Below are 13205 nucleotides of genomic sequence, written 5' to 3'. Positions count from 1 at the left end.
TTTCAAATTCTCCCACAGTGCAATCTGTCAGAGCTGGATAAAATGTTTTATGCATGAACTCGAAAAGAATGTTTGGAAAAAGAAGTTTTAGCTCCCAATGTTATGATAAATACGAGTTAACGACACCAAAATCTTTGTGAGGGACACATTGAGGCCAGATGAGTTGTGCAAGATTGTAATTTATGAATACAGGTGCACAAGAAAATAATTAAATTAGAACTGAAATAATCATCTCTGAAGTGTAACACTACATGATCTGAGGTGTGCATATCATTACCACAACATGTAATGAAATGTTTTTATCCAATGGAGGTAGAGGTTTTGAAAAAGTTGTCCTCTATGAAAACAAGTTTACAATTAAGGACATCACATTAAAGTGTCCCTAAGGACATGTTTAAATTTCTGTTGCCTGACATATATATTTTACAATTTGTAGATTTCTTTAGTCATAAATAAAAAAAAATGCATAAAAATGTTCAATAGCCCTTTTTATAGTTCCCAGCACCATATTGGAATAGTAACCTCACAAACACGATAACAAGGCTGAGGTTGACTCGTGTTGTAACTCAAAGAGAGATTTCAGGGTGTAAGGTTGTTTTCAACGATTTTACTCGCAAATGGACGGCACTAACAGCACTCAGAGTAGCTCTGCTGCTTCTACTAAAAGAAAAGGGAAGTAGTGTGCTGCTTTTGGATGTTTGAATGCATTTTATGGAGCAGATGGCTCACCAAGACATTTTCATTTCTTCCATTTTCCGAGGGACGCCAAGCAAAGGAGTCGATGGTGCAACAGTATCAAATGGCAGCATGGAAAAGATGGCTTTTTGTAACAAATTCAACTGTGGTTTGCTCTAAGCACTTTAGAAAAGAAGATGTGCGTAAGAGTTTGACGGGTTGCTGGTTCTTAGTGCTAGGTTTGTTATTTAGCATTTGTTTATGTTTGACTCCTGTGTGCTACATATGGTTGTTATTTTACAAGGACAAATTTAACTGAATTCCACAGTGAATCCACTGTTCAGAGACCTAGATGTAAAATCTCTTGTAGAATCTGGTATAATCATGGCACTTTATCATAAAATTTATTTATTTACAATACGAAAACAATTAAAATATATATGCATTATACAAGTTCATGTAGGTAACAGAAGAAAATTGTAGCCATTAGGAGATCTCTAAAAGAGGCAACAGACCTTGACCACCTAGATCTCATATAATAAAAAGGTGTATCCAAAAATATGTATGTATACAAAGAAAAGAGGAAGCATTTTTAAAGATGTATCCAAAAATATGTATGTATAGCAAGAAAAAAAGAAGTATTTTTATAAAAACCTCTTTTGCTATTTTGTGTCTAGGTGCTGAACCCTCACAATTTTCACGGACAGAGGAAAATTATCAAATACAAATGCAGATGTTGAAACTGAGGATTTGTATAGTGAAACTGCTTCATTAGATGGTGATGCACAAGCTACACCAGACTCTACACCAGAAGCTATTAAAAACACTACCAGTTGACCCAGAAGTGGACATGGTTAAATCATTGCTTGAGAGGATTGCATTGTTAGAACAGCAAGTCTCCTCGTATGAGGAAAAAATTACCTGACTAGGAAAAGAAAATGCAGATTTGTTGGCACGTCAATTTTCTCCAGACAAGATAAAGGATGACAATGCAGCCATCATGTTTTACACTGGTTTTCCAAATTATGAGACTTAAATGAGCTTTCATCATTATGTAGAACCAAAACTTCAAAAAATGCAATATTAGAAAGGAGCAAAGCACTTGAAGGCAAATCAGTCTTACCAAGAAAAAGACATGAACAAACCTGGTCCTTCAAGGAAACTTTCACACCTTGATGAATTTCCTCTTCTTTTAATGAGACTGAAGGCAGGACTATTTGTCCAAGATCTTGAAGATAGATTTGGAATCAGCATCAGCCTTGTGTCACACATTTGCATCACATGGATAAATTTGCTTTATTTAGAACTAAATGACATATTTCCTTTCCCATCTCAGGAACTTGTGCGCAAAAACATGCCTCAGGAGTTTGCTGAATACCCCACGACAAGAATTATTTGGGATTGTAGCAAAATATTTATTCAACGGCCATCTGCGATGCTTGTGCAATCTGAAACATGGTCAGAGTACAAACACCATAACACTTGAAAGTGTTAGTTGGAATTACCCCAAATGGTCAGGTATCTTACCTGTCACACTTGTGGGGTGGGAGGGTATCTGACAAGCAAATTACTCGGGAGAGTGGTGTTCTGGACTTGTTGGATGCAGGGGACAATGTAATGGTTGACCGAGGTTTTGACATTTCAAACATTGTGCCTGATGGTGTCACTGTTAACATGCCACCCTTTTTGGCTGGAAGGGACCAAATGACTGCGGCCAAGACAGCGGAAACCACGAGTATTGCTTCTGTCTGCATACACGTCGAACGTGCAATTGGGAGAATGAAAACATACCACATATTAGATGGCACACTTCCGAACACATTAAGCCCATATGCTATGCAGATAGTCACAGTTTGTGGTTTATTGACAAACTTCCTTCCTCCATTATTAAAACCTGCTGACCCTTAGGAATTTTCTTTTTGCACTGTAGATGAAAATATTTGATCATGATACTGGGAAAATTTATCTTTCATTTTTATTTTTTAACCATATGCTATAATTTGTCACCAAAGTAAAACTATTGTTCTTTTTGGCATGCAACATGTTCTGGATTGAAATAGCACAGTTTTACAAGATCACTACAATTTGGCCCATTTATGATTGCATTTGTTAGTGGATAAGAGTTCATAGATTTCTTGTTTGAATGATGGGTGTTCTAAAGTTACCCAAGATCAATCTCAAAATAATAAGTAATTGAAGGCTGTATGCAAGAACGTCCCCTAGATTTTTCGGCCATTTTTGAAAGTGCTTAAAACTAGCTGAATTTTGGCATGTGGGATTCGTTTCACCTGAGAAACATTGCTCTGAAGTTTTTTTCGCTGGGTTGCTTTTCGTTCTCAAGAAATAACGTATGCAAAAAAGGCACACAGGTTGAAAAAACCGAGTGGTTTATTGCATATGCAATATCTCGAGAACGAAGCAAACTTTAGTGCGAAAACTACGGGATATTGCTTAACATACCTGAATGAAACTGCATGCGAAATTTGGAGCGTTTTCGACAAAGTTCACTTTTGATTAAAATACCTGACACCCTTTTCTCACCGAGTCCTTCAAATAAACGAAGCCGGGCCTTTGTTATGATAAACAGAGCCGATCCTTTGTTATAATAGCCAAGCCAAGCCTTTGTTATAAGTTGAAGTCTCGCCTCAGTTCATTATAACAAAGGATCGGCCCGCCGCGACCGCAAGGACTTTGATTTTACTTAGAAACCAGCAAAATGTCAATTTCACGCAACTTATATAAGCTCAAATTTGTTGATTTCAGGTGAAAAGTGCTTAAAATGTTGACTCATGTTAACGCGCGACGGCAAGGATGTTGATTTCTCTTAGAAAGCAGCAAAATGTGAATTTTATGCAACATAAAAGCTCAAAAATGTCGATTTTAGGTCAAAAAAGGTTTAAATGCTGATTTCATGTTAACCCGTGACAGTAGGGATGTTGATTTCACTTAGAAAACAGCAAAATGTTAATTTCACACAGCGTATCAGCTCAAAAGTGTTGATTTCAGGTCTAAATAGGTAAAAATGCTGATTTCACATTAACGCCTGACGGCAAGGATGTTGATTTCACTTAGAAAACAGCAAAATGTTAATTTCACACAACTTATAAGCTAAAAATTGTTGATCTCAGGTCTAAATAGGTAAAAATGCTGATTTCACATTAACGGGTGATGGCCAGGATGTTGATTTCACTTAGAAAACAGCAAAATGTTAATTTCACGCAACTTATAAGCTAAAAATTGTTAATTTCAGGTCTAAATAGGTAAAAATGTTGATTTCACGTAACGTGTGACAGAAAGGATGTTGATTTCACTTAGAAAACAGCAAAATGTTAATTTCACGCAACGTATAAGCTCAAAAATGTTGATTTCAGGTTTAAATAGGTAAAATATGGCGGCCGGTAAATAGTGTTAACATCTGGAACTTACTTTGGTTATCTGGGACAAGGATTATCTGCACTGAACAAATAAACATCAAATAAGCACTTTTCCAAATACAGCAACGTCTTAAATGGCTAAAAATCACGAGATAAATACATATTTTTCGACAAACGCGATCGTAGCTTAATGTCACTCACCGCCTAACAGATTAACAAATTAACCCTTCTGCGCAACGTACGGGTCTCCATACATCTGCATGTCCGCTGATCCCAGAAGTTCAAAACACTACAAATCATGCCGATATGAAATAAAATCAACGCAACCTGGATCACAGATCTATGTTACAATCGATCGCTACTTGTTGGCCATTATTATCTTTAAATGAAAAAAAGCCGAAACAATCTAGTTACCAGTTTGAGAAACCCGAGCAGAGCGTGATCGCAATGCATGCTGGGAAGGGTCTTTACACCTTGTGCGTGGGAAAACATGGCGGTCGATACAAGACAAATTTTATAAGTCAAAAACCAGTTCTCGCTTTCCAAACTTTGACACTAGCAACGCTTGGCAAATGAGCCACAACTCACGAGAGGGTATTTTTCTTGGGCAAGAACTGCTGTTGGACTTTGCTGCCTGGCTCGATCTGACTTCGAATGCCAATAACACGATTACAGTATATCAGCTACCTTTGAAGTTTCAGAACACATTTTGATTCTTTAAAACGTGCTGATGACTTATGGGTAATTATCGAAGCTTTATGATGCCTCTCAACCACCAGGCAGGCACACAAGGTACTTTCACACAATGCTTAAGATATTAGTTGACAGAGCTCTAATGCGGCACATCTCTTTTTTGTTCAGTGGTATTTCATTTGCCGCTTGATCGATTCACGTGTTGTGTTTACGTCACAATAACTGATGTAAACAATCTGTTCCCAGATTTCCATTCTATATACTATTTTCCTTTGACTTTAAGACAGCTAAGATTCAGTGGAATACACTATAAACAGTCTGCCTGTTTGCTGTTCAACAAACTAATAAGGTTTCTTTTGTTTTTTGTTCAACAAAAGATCTCCAAAAGATGCTGCTTGGAAAACTGAGCTTTTTGCATACGTTCTTTCTTGAGAACGAAGAGCGCCCCAGCCAAAAAAAATTCAGAGCAATGTTTCTCTGGTAAAACGAAGCCTACATGCCAAAATTCAGCTATTTTTGAACACTTTCAAAATGGCCAAAAAATCTAGGGCACATTCTTGCACACAGCCTTTCAATTTTGTTAACATTAATTATTTAGGATTTCATCTTCCTTAAGCTTAGTAGTTTAATTCTGAAAAAAATCTAGTTGTTTTCGGAGTATCACTTGTGTATCGAAACTGAAAAAAGGTGATTGGTCATTCTTGTGGAATAAGGCCCACTGGATTTGAGAGAACACAAATAATTAATTTTTTTTCCTCTATCGACTTGTGATTCTGGTTCTCTAAAACATTGCACTTGTGTTACAATAGAGAACCATGAAAAGTGCTTTCTAGTTTGTAATACCAAATTTACATAACTAATTTATTTATTGAGTTCTTTCCTACTCCTACCAAAAGCAGCGTCTGTATTTATTTAATTGCAAATGTTTGCCAAAGTTAATCATGTGGTCAATCTAAAAGGAAAAAACAGATTGCAAGCATCTTTATTGACGAAAAAGGCTTCCATTCGCTTATTTTTGTTCTTGATGAAGGGAGCTTTCCAAGTTCCATGTTGGTTTCACAAATGATGAATTTCTCAAAATGTACCTCACGTTTATTGCTCTCAGCAGGGTACTTTTTTCGGGCCGTGGAAGAGACTTTCTCACAACATAATATGGAGTATGGGCTTTCAGAAAATTTTAGCTTCAACTTCAAATTCAATGTACCAGTGGGCTTTTGATGGTAGTGAAATTAGCTAAAATTAGCCCTTTCGCTCACAAGCTTCGATGAAGGTACTTGTATCAGCCTAAAATATTATAACACTTGGAGCTGAACAACTCACTATAGAGGTTATTTGGGCAAGATATGAAGAAATCCAAAATTTTGCAACTGTCATCTCATTTTCAGTATTTACAGGAATTGACTCTTAATTCTGTACCATACACTGTATTTACTCAAACAAACACTGTCTACAAATGAACTACACTTTTGGGATGAAAAAGTTAATATGCACTGCCCTTGAATAAGCACTGCGGTACTGATTGTGCACATATTTGAGGAATTCCCTACAAAGTAACTTAAAACAGTATCAGAAAAATCTTCATCGAAAGGAATGTTGTAGAAGGGAGAGTGAGATCGAAGTTAAGTGAAGACACCACTGGTAGGTAAAAAGGTAAAGTTTGCATTAGAGCCAAGCAGCCCATCAGTCTGGTGTTTATCCCAGTTTCCTTAGTATGAAGTGACTAGGAGTATTTCTACTCCCCCCCTGGATGGGATGCTAGTCCATTGCAGGATTGTCCCCAGCAGTAAATTCATTGGTACCCATTTATATACCTAGGTGGAGATAGGCTTTAAGAGAGTAAAGTTTCTTGCCCAAGAACACAATGCAGTGCCCCAGTCAAGGCTTGAACCTGGACCGCTTGATCCAGAGTCCAGCACACTAGCCATTTAGCCACCATGCCTTCCACAACACCACTAGTACTGGTAATTAAACAATTGAAAAGTGTCAGAAAAGACAAATGCTGACAATCACAAGACACTTTGTTACAAACTAAAATTTTCTTACAGATAGAATACACCATTATATTAAAAGAAAAGATTTCTTTGTGGCATCCAATTCATTTTGTAATCAGTGCAGCCCTCAAATAAGATGCTGCAGTCGAATAAGTGCTGCACTTCAGGTTTAAACAATTTAAATAAGCACAGTGGTTTATTCATGTAAATATGGCAATCAACTTCACTGAGAATTTTTAGGAATAAACTCACCTTTTGTATATTCCATTGGTAAATAGAGATCTCTTCATCGAGTTGTGGCTGACCTTGACAAGCCATGGGACCTCAAGTAGTGAAAACTACACGTACTACCACCAATTTGCCTTTTCTAAAGATGAATGACATTTTATTAAGAAGTCATTAACAAACAAAATAATCTGTATTTCAGGTATGCATATACATACACAATTTACTTGTATGTCAAAATAACATTTTTAGACAGAAGTTTTCCAATGAACACAGTTGATCGAAGGAGCTACAGAAAGTCCCTGGTTCATCAATGTTCAAGCTGTTAATTAACATCAGCAATCAGTAGTATGAAACATAAGGCAAATTGTTACTGCTGCATGGATGGGGTGCAGTAGTACATCACAGGATACCCCAAATATTTTGTTAGCATGCCCTAGCAATTTGTTGGTACCCAGTGAGTGGGTGGATTGAGGAAATGTCCCTGGGCAGGGCTCCAACCAGACCAGTCAATCCAGTCCAGGTCACAAGACCACCACCTCTTCCCATCCCCAGACAAATTAACTGTTTTACATGTATGGGTTATTGACCAAGTGTGAGGTCAAGATGGCTGGATATTGGCCAAGTTCTTTTTTTGCGTGTTTATGGACCAAGATGGAGTCGAGGTCCATAAACTTGTGAAAAAAAGAATGAGGCAAATATCAAGCCATCTTGACCGAACAAGCTTGGTCAATAGACCTCTTTAGACTGTTACATCATAGGGTGAACACGTGACTTACATTGGGTAAACAAACATTCGTGTTTGCAAAGGTATTGCAGCGAGAGACCGCAGAGTTAGGATACGTTCTCTTCTTTCGACGTAATTTCGCTTGTTTTCGTTCAAAATGGTGCACTACTGTTGTGCTTATGATTGCTGCAACAACTCAACTATGGAAGAGCTATCTTGGCATGGATTCCCAGAGGACAAGAAACTCCTCAAGGTGAACACGTGTAACCTGATCACTCGATCGCGTAAATTTGTGTTACATGTGGACCTGTAATTTAATCTGTTTACCTTGTGGGTTTGGATCTCTAGGATAAAAAGGGACGTGAAGAAAGATTTTGCGGTCATGAAATATTCAAAACTTTGTTCAGATCACTTCCGAGAGGAAGATTTTGTAAACCCTCGCGCTAATAAAAGGTATCTGAGAGCTGGCGCTTGTCCATCAATTTTTAGCTGGACTAAACAAACACCTGAGCGATCATTACCAGAAAAATGAAGAAAGATCGAGGAGGTGAATCTTTTGCTAGAATCGGAATTAATGGAAACGGCATCCGAGGGTGAAGGAGGATACGACGAAACTGGTAGGGAGAACTTTGTTTCGCATTCCATTCAATCAAACATTGAGATACCTTGCGAGCATAGGTTCTCGGTGAGTGTTTTGAAAGATCTAGTGCACAGAAGAGATAATGAAAAGAAATATTTTAGCCATTTAACTGGGTTTTCCAGTTATGAAAAGTTTTGAAGGGTACTTGAGTTTGTTCTCCCTGGTGGTCATCGAAAGAGCATCACATACTGGAACACAAAGGCGAGCAAAGAGCGCAAAATTGGTACGTCGTTGTTATTCGACTCTGATCAAGAATCACAAAGTGATGAGGATGGGAGCTCGGAACCAGAAGCTGATTCTGGTTCCTCAAGAGATCATGTTCTATCTGTGGAAGACAAGTTTTTACTAGTTATGATGAAGCTTCGTTTAGGCCTAACCAATCTTGACTTAGCAATGAGATTTAATGTCGCAGAAGCAACAATATCAAATACATTTATTACATGGTTAAATCTGTTGTTTATACAACTTGGCACCCTGAAGATCTGGCCTCACAGGAACGTCATCCTAGAAAACATGCCCAAAAAGTTCAAGGAAGATTATCCCAATAACATTATTATAATTGACTGCACTGAATTAAAAATTGAGTGTCCATCATCCCTTGTTATTCAGTCCCAGAGTTATTCAAACTATAAATCTACAAATACATTGAAATCCCTGGTAGGAGTCGAGTCCATGGGAGGCTTTATGTTTGTCTCAGCTATACAGAGGGTCCATATCCAACAAATGGATAGTTTTTAGGAGCGGATTTCTCGATTTACTGTCAAGAAAAAAGGAAGTATCAGAAATCTTGGAAGGTGACAGCATAATGGCTGACAAGGGGTTGACCTAGGAGGAGCCTTACAGAAAATCGGACTTCAACTTAACATTCCTCCATTTTTAAAAGAAAAACCTGAATTTAATGAAAATGATAGTGTGATCATCCGGGTGAGTGTAGTTCTGAAAAGAACTGTTGTTGGTGACTGACGTTTCGACAACCTGAGCGGAAGTCATCTTCAGAGTCAAGTGAATAGTGTTTGTCAGTCGATGATCTTATAAGTCTGGTCCATTGAACGTGATTGGTCAGTATAGCCATGATGGTATTGGCTGAAAGACTTGTGTAAAGTTTGTCATCAGTCATTGGTGGGTTTCGATCCGTCTATTGTTAGTCAAGTAGGTCGGTTTTGGTCTGTGTATTGTTAAGTCAGTCTGTTAGAAGTCTGTTTGTCGGTTTCGTTTCTGTCATGGATAAGTTGTTTGTAAGGCGCCGGTAGTTGTTGACATCCGTTAAGAGGCGTTTGTTCTAGGTTAGTGTACCAGCTTTCCACAGTCAGTCGTTGAAAATAGTTTGTACAGTAGGTTAAGCACTGAGCAGAGTCCCAGTCAATGTTGTGGTTTGTCAGTTGATGATGTACAGCAATGTGACTGTTGGCATCACCATTTCTCGTGGCTTGTTTGTGTTCAGTCAGTCTCGTGTTAAGGTTTCTGCCAGTCTCACCAAAGGCGTAACCAAAGCGGTATCGTTTGTCAGCAAGTTGCAAGGACGTGTTCCTCCACGTGTTGCATCACGTGGAGGAACGCGCCCTTGCAACTTGCCAACAAACGATACCGCTTTGGTTACGCTACGTTGACGACACCTTTACCGCCGTTCACAAAGACGAAATTGATGATTTTCACGACCACCTAAACAAACAGAACGCCGACATCCAGTTTACTAAAGAGATCGAAGAAAATGGAAAATTTCCTTTTCTAGACTGTTTGGTAAGCTGCGACAACAACGAACTACGAACGACAGTGTACAGAAAACCGACGCATACCGACAGATTACTCGACGAATCATCCTACAACCCGACTTCACACAAAGCCACGACTATAAAGACTTTGACGAGACGAGTGCAATTAGTTTGTGACACACCGGACAGCTTACGTGACGAAAACAGATACCTTGAACGTGTTTTTCACAAAAACAACTACAACGCTGACTTTATTAGACGAAACATTTACCGACCTACTGAAGCTGACGCTACGAACAGGAACCCTACGCCTGTTACTACAGTGACTATACCTTACATTAAGGGCACTTCTGAGACCATCTCGTGGATCCTACAGCCCTACAATATTTGTGTAGCCCACAAACCTACAACTACGTTACGACACTTACTGACCAACGTGAAAGACAGAGACGAACCTAATGACAGACAGGGAGCAGTTTACAAGATCAAATGCTCCGACTGCCAGGCTTCCTACATTGGTGAGACTGGCAGAAACCTTAACACGAGACTGACTGAACACAAACGAGCCACGAGAAATGGTGATGCTAACAATCACATTGCTGTACATCATCAACTGACAAACCACAACATTGACTGGGACTCTGCTCAGTGCTTAACCTACAGTACAAACTATTTTCAACGACTGACTCTGGAAAGCTGGTACACTAACCTAGAACAAACGCCTCTTAACAGATGTCAACAACTACGGGTGCCTTACAAACGACTTATCCACGACAGAAATGAAACCGACAAACGGACTTCTAACAGACCGACTTAACAATACACAGACCAAAACCGACCTACTTGACTAACAATAGACGGATCGAAACCCACCAATGACTGATGACAAACTTTACACGAGTCTTTCAGCCAATACCATCATGGCTATACTGACCAATCACATTCAACGGACCAGACTTACAAGATCATCGACTGACAAACACTATTCACTTGACTCTGAAGATGACTTCCGCTCAGGTTGTCGAAACGTCACTCACCAACAACAGTTCTTTTCAGAACTACACTCACCCGGACGATCACACTATACGAACTACTGATACTCCTGGGTTCAAACCATTTACTGTGTTAATGAAAATGAAGTCATAAGAACACAAACAATAGCTAAACACAGGATTCATGTTGAAAGAGCCATTGGGAAGGTCAGGCGTTTTCTTATTTTCAACAGTAGACTCCCAATCAGCTCACTGGGAACCATAAATCAACTTTCAACAGTGTGCTGTTTGCTCTCAAACTTTATGGATCCTATTTTAGCTGAGGAAGTCAAAGACTAACTTAAAAATCAAGATGTACTTGCAAAACAAAACAGTGACAGAAACGTGAGATACATTAAATACCCTGTACCTAATGCTACCAGGGAAAGTTAAGTAATGCACTTGTTTGTAACAATAACAAATACACTTGTTTTCCTTGCTTTAATGTTGATGCAGTATTAACAGTTACTACTCTCAATGGGATACACTGTAGGTGTGGCAAAGTGACTGTTCACATGGATTAACAGATGTTGCCCTCTCTTTGCTCAAGAATGGAATGCAATGCTTAAAATAAAACATGGTTAATTTAGGTAACAGTGTATTGTTCCAGTAGGTAGGATCAAAGTTAATACATTGTACAAAAAGACTACGTGATCCTGATAGATATATTACAAAGTCACACCAAGGTAAGCCACTAAGGGCAAGTTGTCCCAGGATTTGTGCATAATAACCCTGTTTATCATCAGTTCTAAGCTTTGGGACTCCATCAACCATACTGCAGGGGAAGTTTCTATCCTTGCATGCTGCTTCCATGGTGTGATTCCTCCAAGTGTAGGGACACTTGATTTCTAGTAATCCAAAGGGACGGTCAGAAGTTGGGTCAAACACCTTACCATCTGGGGTAGCACCAAGGTAGGGGTGGGTGGGGTTAACAACAAGACCACTGTCATATACTGTAAAGTTCTTATCCAAGTGTTTCTGCATTTTTCTTGCAAGTGAGATCTAACTACTTTTTCATTTTCTTTTCCATGACAATTTGATGCTACATTTGAAAGATCCTTAGCTTCAAAAATACTTTTAAGAAATGGCTCTGTAGGGTCTTTTTTTCTATGAAGTACTTTCCCAAAATTTGAAGCTGTTAGTCGAAGTTTACGTTCTTCAAACCATGTGGGCTCCTGAGCTTGACTAACAGTGTTGATCTGGAGGTCCCAAGCTCGTTCAATGTTTATGCTAATGCTTTGCAAAATTGGATCTGACATTGTATGTGCAAAGCTACTGGGAGGAATAAATGGCTGACTGCATGCACTAGAAATTGGAATCTTGGGAAAAACCAAAACTCCCTGTGGTTGCTGATCCCTTGGAAGTGTTACACAATTGTTTGGTTTATAAAAAGCAAAGGTTGTATTGGTTTCCTTTAAATCAGTCAGTCGATACCCTAAAGTTGAACCAAGAGGGACATTCCCCAAAACAGTATGTGTAGCTGTTGAACATTCCTGATCACTGATCAGGTATGAAAAAGGGGAATGTTTTTCTTTGTTTGAAAGATAATGACACATTTCCATGACATCTTGCTGCTTCCACCCATTTAACTTGAGATGTTTACCCCTTGCATCATAAAGTTTACAAGTTACTGGAGCCAGTTTTCGCTTGCCACCTTGGTCAGATGAGGCTTTGACAAAGGTACATTTCATTACTGGTTCTGGTTCAATACTGGCACCTCATGGCTTGTGCCACTGCTGTGGCACACTTGTACAAGTTTGATGTGCTGGGGTCCCTGTGATCCCCAACATACTCCAATGATTTAGCAGGTACAACAAGGCAAAAATATGGTTACAGTGGCCTCCAACCCTGCAATTAAGTTATTTGTATTTTGTCACATTGCAACTCATCAATACAATACATTTACATACACATGGAAATATGACTAAAATTTAACTCTGTATTAGTAATTGCACACTGTAAACAATGCAAAAAGATTGATTTCCATACATTACTGAAACGTGATTGTATATGTTGCAGGTTAAATTGGTTATCGGGTTACATCTGTTTCCAACCTAAGCTGATTTGTTTCAACCTGAACATAATTTACAAACAATTTATTGGACTTCAAAATAATTCAGATTATTGCTAAAATTGCTAT

General features: G+C 38.7%; 3 pseudogenes; 2 read left to right on the top strand and 1 right to left on the bottom strand.

Moving 5' to 3' along the window:
- Positions 1 to 1855: 1855 nt before the first annotated feature.
- LOC110058549 (uncharacterized) lies at positions 1856 to 2657 on the top strand (annotated as a pseudogene).
- A 5359-nt stretch (positions 2658 to 8016) lies between these two features.
- LOC149099142 (uncharacterized) lies at positions 8017 to 11488 on the top strand (annotated as a pseudogene).
- Positions 11489 to 11512: 24 nt separating this feature from the next.
- LOC149099141 (uncharacterized) lies at positions 11513 to 13051 on the bottom strand (annotated as a pseudogene).
- Between the last annotated feature and the right edge of the window lie 154 nt (positions 13052 to 13205).

This window comes from Orbicella faveolata, unplaced genomic scaffold, assembly GCF_042242905.1.
Source record: "Orbicella faveolata isolate gen_17 unplaced genomic scaffold, um_ofav_v1 contig_46, whole genome shotgun sequence".
NCBI classification, from domain to species: domain Eukaryota; kingdom Metazoa; phylum Cnidaria; class Anthozoa; order Scleractinia; family Merulinidae; genus Orbicella; species Orbicella faveolata.
The sequence above is the reverse complement of the archived record's forward strand: the minus strand, read 5'-3'. Positions and strand labels throughout refer to the sequence as shown.